Here is a 16,270-nt window from a genome sequence, read left to right as displayed (position 1 = left end):
AAAAAAAAAAAAAGAATTACCTAGGAATACTAACCACAGAGGTAAAAGATCACAACAAGGAGAACTCCAGAACACTGCTGAAAGGAGTCACCGATGACACAATAAGTGGAAAAACATCCCATGCTCATGGATTGGAAGAGTCAATATTGTTAAAATAAACATACTGCCCAAAGCAATTTGCAGATTCAACAGTATTCCTATCAAACTACCAATGTCATTCCTCACAGAATTAGAAAAAAAATTCTAAAATTTATATGGAACCAAAAAAGGGCCCATGTAGCCAAAGCAATTCTAAGTAAAAAGAACAAAGTTGAAAACATCACACTACCCAACTTCAAACTATCCTACAGGGCTACAGTAACCAAAACAACACGGTACTGTACAAAAGCAGACAAATAGAAAGTGGAACAGAATAGAAAACTCAGAAAGAAAGCCACACACCTACAACCATTTGATCTTTGACAAGGCAGACAAAAACAACAGAGAGAGGACTTCCTATTCAATAAATGGTGCTGCATAAACTGGCTAACTATATGCAGAAGAATTCTCCATACACAAAAATTAACTAAAGGTGGATTAAGGATTTAAATGTAAGACCTCAAACTATAAAAATCCTAGAATACCTAGGAAATATACTTCTCAACATTGACCTTGGCAAGTAATTTTTGGCTAAGTCTCTAAAAGCAATTGCAACAAAACAAAATTGAAGAACTGAAAACAGAGCTACCATTCAACACTGCAATCCCATTATTGAGTATATACCCAAAGGAATATAAATTATTCTCCCATAAAAACACATGCATGCATATGTTCATCACAGCACTACTCACAATAGCAAAGACATGAAATCAACCTAGTCCATCACTTGTAGACTTGATTAAGAAAACACGATACATATACACCACGGAATACTACTCAGACATATTACGGAATGAAATCATGTCTTTTGAAGCAACATGGATGGAGCTGGAGGCCACAATCCAAAGTGAATTAACATAAGAGCAGAAAACCAGATACTGCACGTTCTCACTTATAAGTGGGAGCTAAACGTTGAGCATGCATGGACATAAACATGAGAACAATAGACACTGAAGACCACTAGAAGCGGGAGGGAAAGAGGGAGGTGTGAATTTAAAAATGACGTATTGGGTAATATGCTCACTACCGGGGTGCAAAACACCCATGTAACAAACCTGCTCAGGTACCCCTTGTATCTAAAATAAAAGCTGGAATTTCAAAAAGAAGAAAATTAGACTGGGCACGGTGGCTCATGCCTGTAATCCCAGCACTTTGGGAGGCCGAGACGGGCGGATCACGAGGTCAGGAGATCAAGACCATCCTGGCTAACACGGTGAAACCCCATCTCTACTAAAAAATACAAAGAATTAGCCAGGCGTGGTGGCGGGCGCCTGTAATCCCAGCTACTCGGGAGGCTGAGGCAGGAGAATGGCGTGAACCCGGGAGGCGGAGCTTGCAGTAAACCGAGATTGCACCACTGCACTCCAGCCTGGGTGACACAGCGAGACTCCATCTCAAAAAAAAAAAAAAAAAGAAAATTGATGAAGATTAATCATTGGGTTAAAATATCAAGGTTCCTTATACTAATTATTTGTAAATTATTTAATTAAAATAATGTACTTGTTGTAGTTTACAAAATAATGGGCAATTAACCTGATAGACGTTTCTTGAAAGAAGACATCAATATGAGCAACAGGTATATTTTTAAAACGCTCAACATCACTAATTATTAGGGAAATGCAAATTAAAACCTCAATGAAATATTACCTCATACCTGTCAAATGGCCATTATGAAAAAAAATAAAAGATAGCAAGTGTTGGCAAGAACGTGGAGAAAAGAGAACCCTAGCACACTTGATTGCTACAGTCATTATGGAGAACAGTATGAAGTTTCCTCAAAAAACTAAAAACAGAATGACCATGTAATCCAGCAGTCTCACTTCTGGGTACATTTCCAAATGATTTGAAATCAGTATGTCAAAAAGATGGCTCCTTGCCCATGTTCACTGTGGCATTCTTCACAATATCTGAGATATGAAATTAACCTAAGTGCTTTTCAATGGATGAATGCACAATTAAAATGTGGTATACATACACGGTGAAATACTATGCAGCCTTAAAAAAGAAAGAAACCCTGTCATTTGCAGCAACATAGATGACCCCTGAGTTTATGCAAAGTAAAATAAACTAGACACAGAAACACAAATACTACGTGGGCTCACCTGTATGTGGAATCTGCAAAAGTTGAACTCACAGCAGAGAATAGAATGGTGGTTACCAAGGCCTGAGAGTCAGGTGAGGTATGGGAAGGGCACTGGGGAGATTTTGGTCAAAGGACACAAAATTTCAATTAGACAAGAGGAATAACTTCAGGAGATCTATTACACAACATATTGACTATAATCAATAACAATGTATTGTATTCTTGAACATTGCCAAGAGTAGATTTCACGTGTTCTCACCACCATGCACAAAAAGTAAGTATGTGAGCTAATGAATATGTTAATTTGCTTGATTCATGCATTCCACAATTTGTATATATATCAAAACATTATGTTGTACACCATAAACATACGCAGCTTTTATTTGTCAATTAAAATAAAAAAATAAAAGAAAATAAAAATACAGAAATTTCAAAGAAAATAAATTTAAATTGTCTAAATTATGTCTAAAAACAGTCAGTGCTTTCCTAGAATTCTTTCTATTCACATATAAATATTTATAATACAAAAACTGTGCTATCATTTGTCAGCATCAGTTATCACTGTTATCTTTGGTGATTTTTCCTTATCAATAATATTATTTTGTAACATAAATTTTAATGGCTGCAGAGTGTTCTATTGTATAGAGGAAACAATTTTGGGGGGATTGTATTCTGTTTCAAAGTCTCTATTATAAGCACTTAATTTGTTTATTAATAACACTGTGCTAAATTTCTTGTTCATTCATTTTCCCTACATTTTCTAATGTTTCATTTAAAAAGATTTCCTATATATGGAATTTTACAATCACACATATGCACTTTTAAGAGTTTTGTTACAAAATGACTTGTCTTCAAAACTTTGCCTCTGTTCTCATTTCAACCTGCAGGTTGAAAGTGGCCTTTTACACACAGAATGGCAACCTTTGAAATTAGCATTAGGAATGTGTCTCAGTGAAGACAGATGCATACAACAACAACAAGAAGAAACAGTATATGGCTCTGTGGTATTGACTTACATATCGAAGAGCAGGGTAGGAGGTGATTCCAGGGTTTATCACTAAGGACACAGGATCGTTTCATCTGCGCTATCTTCAGCCGACACTGGCTAGCTCCTCTAATGGACAATTTCAAATGCCACTTGCAGACAAACATTCCAGAAAAGAAAGAATTTGTATCCTTTCTGCAACGAGATAGCCTTTCCCTAGATGTTTTGACAAACTTTCCCCCACAGATGATAGATTGATTTATGTACTAGACCCTTCCTTAGCCAGTAATTGATCATGAGAATGGAACCGCTGTAAATTACTTCTACTGGGTCAGAATGCAACCGTGAGGCACATGGGAAAGGAGAGGCTGAAGCAGGCACAAAACTTCATGAGCTTGTGGGGTCCATTTAACCAGTGCAATAAATGGCAAACCACAGCCCCTTAAAGAGTACCCATGTGATTCGATTTTGTTCCAAAAGGAATAACTAACCTATCTGCAAAGGTACTAGGAGAAGCATGACCATTGTCACTGCAAACCACAAAATTGCAAATATCATTACAAAGAAGTTCTCACATCCCAAAATAGGCCTTGCTTTATCATCGAATCTCCTTTGAACATCACCCTTGAACAATTTCATCTGATTCTGGCCCTCTGAAGAACTGTGACTACAACAAAGTACTGATGGAACAGACTTCAACTGCCCTCGCTGTGTTCTTATGCTTCTCTAGTAACAATTATCATCTCAAAATGTGAAAATCCCAGTAGAAGCAATGTAGGAAAACTCTGTGGGAATGGGGTGGAGGGGGAGTTGTCTATAGTACACAAATATTATCAGGGTCCTTCTATTGAATTGTGGGCAGTGTCTTTCAAAGGCTCCTCTCAACCACATAAATCCTTTCTCAGATGAGGTAAAGCATTTAGATAGTTCCTTCTTAAGCCATTCTCAGGACTGATATAGAGGCATTTACTTTATTGACAATTTTAATAGACATAGTAAAAGCTGATATACTGGCAACATATTGACCCAATATCTCTATTAATTGGCACATTTGAATTTATAGGAAAAATAATAAATTACACCTATAATGACTGTAGACAGAGGACAGCAGGGCGTAGGCTGGAAAAGTAAAGTGGTCAACAAAATCATCCTCCAGACTGAGGAAACATCAGGGAGGTGCAGTCTTTGATGTGAATATCTTTATCCACACATTTACCTTAAGTTTATGTGAGTCCTTATGGTTATATGAGTCTCTTGAAGGCAGCAGATATTTGGTTGGTGGTTTTTTATCCATTCTGCCATTCTGTGTCTTTTAAGTAGTGCATTTAGGCCATTTACATTCAACATTAATATTGAGATGTGAGATACTAGTCTAGTCATCGTGTTAGTTGTTGCCTACTTTTTTTTATTGTGTTATTGTTTTATAGGTCCTGCGAGATTTATGCTTTAAGGAGGTTCTATTTTGGTGTGTATTGAGCTTTTGTTTTAAGATTAGGACTCCTTTTAGCATTTCTTGTAGTGCCGGTTTTGTGCTGGCAAATTCTCATGACATTTGTTGGTCTACAGACAGTATCATCTTAAATGATCCATTTCTTCTTCATTTCACTGATTCCCTTCCACCGAACTAGAAATTAATACTTTCAACCACAACTAAATTACACTTTTGTCCCTTAATCTTACCATTTTATTGGACCTATGTCCTTACACACGAGAGACTAAAGGTATACAGATTAAGTCTGAGGACTTATTCCATCAGGCTCAGTGAGACTGAGTTGTAGTATTAATATCATTATTATTAGTTTGTATTCACTAAGCATCTACTAGCAGCTTTTTACCTGTGGATAGTGGAAAGGGCATTAAGTTTACAATGAAACTGACAGAAAGACCATAAATTCTGATGAATTCTAGTTATAATGTTGCAATATCCTCTCTTCCATTGTCCCCAGGGATTTTCAGCTTATCCCATGTCCTTTTGAACATTTTCTTCCCTGGTAATTGTTGGATGCCACTAAGGAAGTCCCTCATGAATTTTATGGCTCGTACACAATCTCTTACACGAGTCCTTTCTGGCCATATGAACTTACGAGTAGTATCAGGTAAACATTTACCTTACAGAAGTCCAAGTATGTACGTTTATTTAAATGCATTATAGATAAGAAAAACTGAATTTTTATACACACTTTATTAAATATTATTCATACATATATTGTATACATTTATATTTCATGAAATTTGCAAATTTATGTATATATTTGTGAGTGATTTAAGGACTTGGAACAATTATTTTCAATACATGAAATTTCTGCCCACTGTTGTCTTTAAACTCTAATGCTCTGTGAGAAATGATTCTATTCTGTGAGCTGGAGTCACAGGTCCAAATTCCTTTTAGTTCTGGGAAATGAATTTAACCTTCTTGAACTACAATTTTATATAGGCTTAAGAGTGTGGAAAATTTGAGTCCACATAGTGCCAAAAGCTAAGTCATAACCAGTCAGGAAATAAATGGGGTGAATATTGTCCATGGGACTAAATCTATAGATCACTGGGCTCAGTGTCTGTCTGTAGATATATGAAAACTTCTAGTTCTTTCTACACAGTGATGCCAGCTCACCATTTAAAAATGCCTCTACAACTGTGTTCCCCTCAGAGACTCTTCCCAACTCTGCCTTCTCTCCTCTGTGCCCAGCCCACATCCACTGGCGTGGGCTTCCCCACTGACCTCTGTCCAGTCCCTTTACTAAGGCCTCGGTAACACATTAACACACTTTATCTTTATTCTGGCGACTGAGGCTGGATTTAAAATTTATCTCAGCAACATATTCTATGGCAGGGGTGCCCACAATGGAAGAAGCAGAATTGTCTTGGGCCACTCATAAAATACACTAACACTAACAATAGCTGATGAGCTAAAAAAAAAAAAAAAAAGAAAAAAAAATCACAAAAAAGTTTACAAATTTGTGTTGGGCCACATTCAAAGCCATTCTGGGCCACAGACTGAACAAACTGTGTACCCAGAAACCAGAGATAATCCCCACAAGCCTACCTGAGCTTCTAGAATATACAGCTTCTACAAGGTAAGGCCCTGGAGTCCCCACCTATGGAGAGGTTACATTAATAGTCTGGTGATACATCTTCTTCCAGATGAAAGTTTACAATATTCTGTTTGGATAGTGTTATCTCCCTTCCTCCATGCATTCAACGTAAAAATTCTTATCAGTAGAAAAAGGAAAAAAATGGCATCTCTATATCTTGTCTTTTTTTTTATTATAGTTCACCACACACCCGCTACCAGATCAGCCTTTATGAACCAGAATTTGCCTCAGGTGCAGTTCTCAGTTCCCCTTTACCTACAGAATAAAGCCCCTAACTTAGCGAGGAAAATCATCCTTCCCAGATCCAGCCCTTCTCTGGATTCCCAACCTACATTTTCAGGAACCCCCTTCATGCATTCCAACCTCCAGCTACATTTCCAAATCCTGTCCATCTTCCTCGTCATTGTCGGACTAAACTTTCACGGACCCTCATTGTCACAGCTGCAGCTTTCCCTAAGAGCTGCCTCCACCCTCACCACAGCCAACCCCTCTCTGGAATCCTCCTCCCATACACACATACCACCTTTCTAGCATACGCCGGATTCTGCCACTGCCTATTTGAAGTGCTGCAGACCACCTCCATCTCCTACTGCAAGAGTCATCAGCTCAGCCCAACTTCCCTAAGCCCTGATGACCCAGCCCTCATCTGTCTCTGCCACCTCCTGTCCTCACTGTCACTGTGCTCTCCCTTCACCACCAATATTGTGACTGATGAGCCAATCCCCACATACTTTAACTTTCTCTGCCTTGACTTTTTTTTTAAATCCTCCTTCAACTTTCTCTGCCTGGAAGTTCTTCTGCTTTGGCCAATATGAGAAACTGTCATATGTCCTTTATGGCTCATAACACATGCCAACTACCTGGCAAAACCTTTCTAAAAAGTCGATTCTCATTTCTCATTGCACATCCTTCCATGGTAGCAGAGGCCATATTATGTCTACCTTTATATTTACAATCTCTTTGTAAATCATGACATGCTGAATAGAATTACTGTCTCATTTATGCTGGTGCCATGAACCCTTAACACACTGTAAACACTCAGCCCTCGTCACATGAGAGAACAATTGGGTATAGACACTTAATATTATTCTCCTTTGTGTTAGCAACACATTTGCTTACCCTGGTCTGGATCCACTGAATGTTATTTACCCCATTGCCACACACCTGCCCAAATCCTAAGCATCATTTAAAAACTAGGTCAAGTGTCTCGCCGCAGGGAATTTTCCTTGTTCCCTCAAAAACAAAGTATTATACTGTCCCTGAATTGCTTTGCTCAGTTTTCTTTCCTGTAAGGTTTCAATTCCTATTTTACATTAATAAAGATTTAGATCCATATGATCCATCTTCATACATAAGCTATTTCAGCTCAGTTTCCGTATCTACCATGTGTTCCATCCCTCAGAAGGTCCAGTATTCCCTAGAAAACTACAGCTCTAACAATCTCTTGAGGAAATCAACAAATACTGCAAAATATCCTGATTACAGATTTTGAGGACAGCAAAAATGTGAATGAATGCCTGTATTATGCAATTTTTGTAAGATTACAGTTACCACTGTTGATGACAACAATTTTACATTTAGTTTGTATTTAGTACTTGCTTCATTTGTTTGTCAATCAACTTGGGCTGAAATCTGAAAATTGTCCTTCCTGCCATTAATCCACTCTCCAAATAATTTCTATGACTCAAATTCCAGGGATTGTAATTTCTTAAACTGGATCCTTCCAGATCAATTTTCTAATCGCCCTCTTTACCTCTTTGTTCCTCAGCGTATAGATTAGTGGGTTCAAGGTGGGAGTAACAATGGTATAAACAAGAGCAAGGACCTTTCCCTGAGTTTGAGAGTAGTTACTCTTCAGCTGAAGATACATGAACATGATGGTTCCATAGAAGAGCAAGACCACCACCAGGTGGGAGGCACAAGTCCCAAAGGCCTTCTGCTGACCTTCAGCAGACTGCATCTTCAGCACAGCTCTGGCAATGCAGGCATAGGAGGTAAGGATGGTGCACACTGGAAGGGCAAGGATGATCACACGAACAATGAACATCTTCAATTCAGTTGGGCCGGTGTCCACACAGGACAGCTTGACAATGACCAGGACCTCACAAAGGAAATGGTCCACATGGTGGTGGCCACACAGAGGCAAAATGATAGTTAGTGAAGACTCAAAGAGAGAGTTGGCAAACCCAGAGAACCAGGACAAGGCTGCGAGAAGGTGGCAGATCTGTTGGTGCATGATTGTAACATAGCGAAGAGGCCAGCAGACGGCAACATAACGGTCCACAGCCATGACAGCAAGAAGCACACACTCTGTGGAGCCGAGAGCCAAGGCGACAGAATATTGAACCATGCAGCCTACGTAACTGACCTTCTTACTCGCTCCCCAGATGTTCACCAGCATCTGAGGGACAATGCAGGTGGTGAAACACATGTCCAGAAATGAGAGGTTTCGGAGGAAAAAGTACATTGGGGTGTGGAGCCGGCTATCCAGCAGGGAGACCAAGATGATGGCTGTGTTCCCCATGAGTGTCATGGTGTAGAACCCGGAGACAAACAAAGAAAGGATGAACTCAGCCTGGGGATATTCTGAGAAGCCAACTAAGATGAAGTCTTCCCCTGAGCTGTCATTTATTTTCATCATCTGCTTATTTTGTAGCACTTGAAATAAAATCAAGTGTAATCTATATATTGTCAAAACAAAATTTAAAAAGGAGTTAGTCAATTTTTATGTAATAGTCACTATCATTTCATAGGTTTGCAAACAAATCTAAATAATAGGAATTCAAATTTCCTGGTGTACAAAATCCAATGTCACAAAGAATGTAAAACTTAGAGTGAAGTAGCTTTATAATTATTACTGCTTAACACTTTTAGACAAGTGAGCTCAAAACATTTTAAGAATAGTAAAGATAAAATAAAATCAATTTTATAGACAACCAGTACTATAGTAAATAGATGTGGCAAGAGTGGACATCCTTGTCTTGCTCCTGATGTTACAGAAGAAGCTTTCAACTTTTCGCCACTAAGTATAAAGTTAGCTGTTAGCTTGTCATTTATGGCTTTTATTGAATTGAGCTACATTCCTTCTTTACCTAATCTACTGAGATTTTGTATCATAAATGGACATTGAATTTGGTCAAATATTTTTTCTGCATTTAACATGATGATCATATGGTTTTATTCTTCATTCTGTTCTTGTGGTGTATCACATTTATGGATTTGCATTTTTTGAAAGATCAACAAAATTGACAAACCTTTAGCTAGATTAAGAAAAAGAAAAAAGAAGACTTATGTAAAATCAGAATGAAAGAGGAAATATTACAGTCAATATCACAGAAGTAAAAAAGGATTATAGGACAATACCATGAACAATTGAATGCCAATAAATTAGGTAACCTAGAGGAAATGAATCAACTCCTTGAAACATACAACTTACCAAGACTGGATCAGCAATAAATAGAAAACCAGAACAAACCAATAGCTAGAAAGGAGATTGAATCAGTAATCAAAAACTTTCCAACAAAGAATAACTCAGAACTGTAAGGCTTCACTGGTGATACTCTACCAGATATTTAAAGATAAATTAAGAACAATTATGCTCCAATTCTTCAAAAAATAAATAAATAGGAGAGAATGCTCACAAACTCATTCTATGAAGCTAGCATTCTCCTAATATTAAAGTCAGACAGTCACTAAAATAAAAGAAAACTATAGAATAATCCTGATGATTATTGACGCAAAAACCCTAAAGAGATATTAGCAATCTGAATTCAACAGCATATTTCAAGTATTATACATCATGATCAAGTTTTATTCCTGGAGTGCAAGGATGGTTTAACACTGGAAAAGATATAAAAATTAATCAATGTAGTATGCCACATTAATAAAAGACAAAACTACGTGATCATCACAACTGATGCAGAAAAAAGCATTTGACAAAAGATAATATTCTTTTCCTGATAAAAACAATCAACTAGGAATAAAAGGAAACCACATCAACATTATAAAGCCATGTATGAAAAATGGACAGCTTACATCATACTCAATGTTAAAAGACTGAAAGTTTTTCCTCTAAAATCAGGAACAAGGTGAGGATGTTGGTTCTCACCACTTCTGTTCAATATGCCACTGGGAGTCCCAGCCAGAGCAATTAGGGAAGAAAAAGAAATAAAAGATACCCAAATTGGAAATGAAGAAGTCCAGCTATCTCTGTTTACAGATGATATGATCTTATATGTAGAAAGGCCCATAGTGTGCAAATACACACAGTTAAAATGAATAAACAAATTCAGCAAAGTTGAAGAATAAAAGATCAAACAAACAACAAACAAAATAAAAGATCAACAAACAAGAATAAAAGATCAATTGCATTTCTATAGACTAATAACAATCTAAAAAGTAAATTAATAAAAAACTTTATTTAAAATAGCATCAAAAAGAATAAAATACTTATAAATAAAATTAAACAATGAAGTGAAAGACTTGTACACCAAAAACTACAAAATGTTGAAAGAAATAAAAGAAGACACAAAGAAAATACATCCCGTGTTCATGAATGAAAGGCTTAATATTGTTAATGTACACACTATTCAAAACAATATATTCAGTCAATATAGGAATGATTTCCTATCAAAATTTCCTATCAAAATTCCAATAACTTTTTTGCAAAAACAGAATTCATCCTAAAATTGATGTAGAACTTCAAGAGACCCTGAATAGCCAAAACAGTCTTGAAAAGAAATAAAGTTTGAGGTCTCTCACTTCCTAATTTCAAAAGATATTGCAAAGCTACAGTAATTGAAACAGCATAGTACTGGCATAAAGATAGACATACAGACCAATGGACTTGGATAGAGAGTCCAGAAGTAAATCCTACTGTGCAGGAAGACAGATCTCAGCATTGCCTTGGATGACCCAGTTCTGCCTACTCCTACTTGTATTCTCAGAATAACTGTAAAATGAAACATCCTGAAATTAGAAGGATGTGTTTGGAAGAATCTAGACAGTGTTATCATTCCTCCCACAAAAGGATATTTTACAACAGTTGTGCTCAGTGATCCAAGATGCACCCAGAGGTATAAATTCAAGGTGGACTGTTTTAGTCATCACTCAGCTGAGATAGAGAGTGAAATGTGCAAACAAAATTTTATCTGTTCTGGGAAGATTTCCTAAGTTTGAGGGACCAGCACACCACAGATTCCAGCCTTCTGTTTATCCTTGCTTGCTATCTGTTAATAGTAAAGTTGTTTTACTTAGTGTATTATAAGAGTGTTCTGTCTCACCACGCTCATACTCTGGCAACTGGGTTTGAGTAAAACCTTCTGCCAGATTTAGAAAACTTTGCAGAAATTGGCAAGGTGTTTAGTCTTCACCTGGGATTGATACTAGTGTACAGTATTCTGCTTAACATCACACATATGGTCAGATGATTTTGGACAAGCGTGCTGAGAGAGACAGGACACTCTCTTTAAAAAATGATACTGGAAAAACCAGATGTTTATGTGCAAAAGAATAAAGTTGAATCCTTATTTTACACCACATGTAAAAATTAACTCAATATTGATTAAAGACATAAACATAATACTAACAAACCAAATTTAGCAGCACATCGAAAAGCTTATCCACAATGAACAAGTAGTCTTTATTCCTGGACTGCAAGGTTGGTTCAACATATGCAAATTAATAAATGTGAATCGTCACATAAACGGAACTAAAGATAAAAACTACATGATTATCTCAAAAGATGCAGAAAAGGCTTTTGATAAAATTCAACACTGATTCATGTTAAAAACTTTCAATAAACTAAGTATTGAATAAATACACCTCAAAGTAATAAGAATCACATACGACAAACCCATAGCCAACACCATACTGAATGGGCAAAATCTGGAAGCATTCCCCTTGAAAACTGGCATGAAATAAGGATGCCCTCTCTTACCACTCCCATTCAATATAGTACCAGAAGTCCTGGCCAGGGTAATCAAGCAAGAGAAACAAAAAACGGGCAGCCAAATAGAAAAAGAGGAAGTCAAACTATTCCTGTTTGTAGACAACATAATCCTATATCTAGAAAACCCTGTAATCTCAGCCCCAAAGCTTCATAAGCTGATAAACAACTTGAGCAAAGTCTCAGAATACAAAATCGGTTTGCAAAAATCACTGGCATTTCTAAACACCAACAACAGTCAAGCCAACAGCCAAATCAGGAACAAACTCCCATTCACTATTACCACCAAAAGAAGAAGATACCTAGGAATACAGCTAACTAGGGAGGTGATAGATCTCTACAAGAACTACAAATCACTGCTCAAAGAAATCAGAGATGATGCAAACAAATGAAAAAAAAATCCATGCTCATGGATAGGAAGAATCAATATAATTAAAAAGGCCATACTGGCCAAAGCAATTTACAGATTCAATGCTATTCCTATTAAACTGCCATTGAGATTCTTCACAGAACTAGAAAAAACTATTTTAAAATTCATATGGAATGAAAAAAAGAGCCCAAATTGCCAAGACAATCCTAAGCAAAAAGGACAAAACTGAAGGCATCACACTAACCAACTTCAAACTATAGTACAAGGCTACAGTAACCAAAACAGCATGGCATGGGTACAAAAACAGACACTTAGACCAGTGGAACAGAATACAGAACTCATAAATAAGCCCATACACCTACAACTATCTGATTTTCGACAAACCTTACAAAAACAAGCAATGGAGAAAGGATTCCCTATTCAATAAATGGTGCTGTAATAACTGGCTAACCATATGCAGGAGATTGAAACTGGACCCCTTCCTTATACCATATACAAAAACTAACTCAAGATGGATTAAAGACTTAAACGTAAAACCCAAAACTATAAAAACCCTGGAAGACAACATAGGCAATAATATTATGGACTTAGGTATGGGCAAAAATTTTATGATGAAGACACCAAAAGCAATTGTAACAAAAGCAAAAGTTGACTAATGGGATCTAATTAAACCCAAGAGCTTCTGCACTGCAAAAGAAATTATCAACAGAGTAAACAGACAACCTACAGAATGGGAGAAAATCTTTGCAAACTATGCATCTGACAAAGGTCTAATATCCTGCATCTATAAGGAACTTAAATTTACAAGAAAAAAAAAACCATAACCTAATTATAAAGTGGACAAAGAATATAACAGATACTTTTCAAAAGAAGACATACATGCAGCCAACAGGCATATTAAAAAAAAAGCTCAACATCACTCGTCATCTGAGAAAAGCAAATCAAAACCAAAATGAGATACCATCTCACACCAGTCACAATTACTCTTATTAAAAAGTCAAAAAATAACAGATGCTGGTGAGATTGTGGAGAAAAAAGAATGCTTATCCTTTTGTGGGAGTGTAAATTAGGTCAGTCATTGTGGGAGTGTAAATTAGGTCAGCCATTGTGAAAGACAATGTGGCAATTCCTCAAAAACCTAAATACAGAAATGCCATTCCACCCAGGAATCCCATTATAGGGTATATACTCAAAGGAATATAAATTGTTCTATTTTAAAGACACATACATGCATATGTTTATTGCAGCACTATTCACAATTGCAAAGACATGAAATCAACCAAAATGTCCATCAACAATAAACTGGATAAAGAAAACGTAGTACATATATACCATAGAATACTATGCACTCATATAAAAGAATGAGATCATATCCTTGGCAGAGACATGAATGGAGATGGAGGACATTATCCTTAGCAAACTAACACAAGAACAGAAAATCAAATGCCACATGTTCTCACTCATAAGTGGGAGCTAAATTATGAAAACTCATGGACACATAGAGAGGAACAACACATACTTGGGCCTATCAGAGGGTGGAGGGTGTAAGGAGATAGAGGATCAAGAGAAATAACTACTGGGTGCTAGGCTTAATACCTGAGTGATGAAATAACCTGTACAACAAATCCCCATGACACAAGTTTACTTGTGTAACAAACCTGCACATGTACCCCTAAACATAAAAGAAAAAGAAAAAGACCCCCATACTATGAAATTCTTAGAAGAAAACAGGGGAACATCTTCATGGTGTTGGATTTGGCAACGATTTCTTGAATATGACACCAAAAGCACAAGCAACAAAAGGAAAAATAGACAAATAGAACTACACCAGACCTAAAACTTCCATGCATCAAAGGACACAATCAAAAAAGTGATTGTACCTGGTGATCTGTGAGCTTTGTCTGTAGCTGGCATGGCCAGGATGTGAGAAGCAGCATCCTGGGGCAGTACAGGGCAGCAGCACCGTAGGCCTGGTTTTCTTTCCTTTCTCTTCCCCAAATCAATCTGTCTTCTTGGGCCCCTCAGCCTTTTCCCCATTGTCTTGAATATTAGCACTTGGCTCCCTTTTAGTCATGCTAATCTTTCTAACAAGTGGTTTCTCCTCAACCTGCTTGAATTCCTGAATTCCTATTAAATTCCTCTTCTGAAACTGCTTCTTCCTTCTTGACGACATAGCCAGGCTGTGAATTTTCCACATTTTAACATTCTGCTTCCCTTTTAATTATAAGTTCCAACTTCAAGTTTTTCCTTTGCTCCTATATCTGATTGTAGGGTGTTAGAAGAAGCTATGCAACTTCTTGAACACTTTGTTGCTTAGAAATTTTGCCAAGCATGGTGGCTTACGCCTGTAATGCCAGAACTTTGGGAGGCCGAGGTGGATAGATCACCTGAGGTTAAGAGTTTGAGACCAGCCTGGTCAACATGGTGAAACACTGTCTCTACTAAAAACACAAAACAAAATAGCTGGGTGTGGTGGTGCGTGCCTGTAATCCTAGCTACTCAGGAGGCTGAGGCAGGAGAATTGCTTGAGCTGGGGAGGCAGAGGGTGCAGTGAGCCAAGATCACGGCATTGCAGTCCAGCCTGGGCAATGACAGTGAAATTCTGTTACAAAAAAAAAAGAAGAAAGAAAGAAAGAAAAGAAAAGAAAGAAATTTCTTTCACCAGATACCTTATGTCATCACTCTTAAGTTTAGCCTTCCGCAAAGTTCTAGGACATGGACACAAAGCAGCCAACTTCTTTGATATAGTGCAGAAAGGGCAACCTTTGCTCCAATTCCTAATAACTTTCTTATTTCTGTCTGATACCTCATTGGCCTGGCCTTCATTGTTCAAATTTCTATCAGCATTTTGACTACAACCACTTAACCAGTCTCTAAGAAGATCCACATTTTCCCTAGTCTTCCTATCTTCCTATGAGCCCTTCAAACTCATCCATCCTCTGCCCATTACCCAGTTCCCAAGCTGCGTCCACATTTTTAGGTATCTTTATAGCAACACCCCACTCTTGGTACCAATTTTCTGGGTTAGTTCATTTGTGTTGCTATAAAGAAATGCCTGAGGTTGGGTAATTTGTAAAGAAAAGAAGTTTATTTGGCTCAAGGTTTTGCAGGCTGTACAAGAAGCATGGCACCAGTATCTGCTTCTGGTGAGGACCTTAGGAAGCTTTGACCTACGGGGGAAAACAAAGGGAAACCAACATGACACATGGTGAAAGAGGTAGCAAGAAATATGTGAGGCTCTTTTAAACAACCCGGTCTCACATGAATTAGTAGAGAGAGAATGCATTCATTACCACAGGGAGGGCACCAGCCATTCCTGAGGGATGTGCCTCCATGAACCAAACACCTCCCACTAGGCCCCAACTCCAACCTTGGGGGTCAAATTTCAACGTGAGATTTGGAGGGAACAATATCCAGACTATATCAAGGGGTTAATATCTAGAACATATAAAGTACTCCTATGACTAAATAACAACAAAATAACCCAACTAAATAATGGACAAAGGATTTGAATAAACATTTCCCTATAGAAGATATATAAATGGCCAATAAGCACAAGAATAGATTCTAAGTATCACTAATAATTAGAGAAATGCAAATAAAAACTACAATGAGATATCACTTCATACTTGCTAGAGCAGTTACTACCAAAACC

The 16,270-nt window shown here is 37.4% G+C and overlaps 1 pseudogene; it reads right to left on the bottom strand.

Annotated features, from left to right (window-relative positions):
- Positions 1-8,006: 8,006 nt before the first annotated feature.
- LOC105537300 lies at positions 8,007-8,936 on the bottom strand (annotated as a pseudogene).
- Positions 8,937-16,270: the final 7,334 nt, after the last annotated feature.

The sequence above is a fragment of the Mandrillus leucophaeus genome, unplaced genomic scaffold, assembly GCF_000951045.1.
Source record: "Mandrillus leucophaeus isolate KB7577 unplaced genomic scaffold, Mleu.le_1.0 Scaffold170, whole genome shotgun sequence".
NCBI lineage: Eukaryota > Metazoa > Chordata > Mammalia > Primates > Cercopithecidae > Mandrillus > Mandrillus leucophaeus.
Note: the sequence above shows the minus strand (reverse complement) of the source record. Positions and strands in the feature narration are given on the sequence as shown.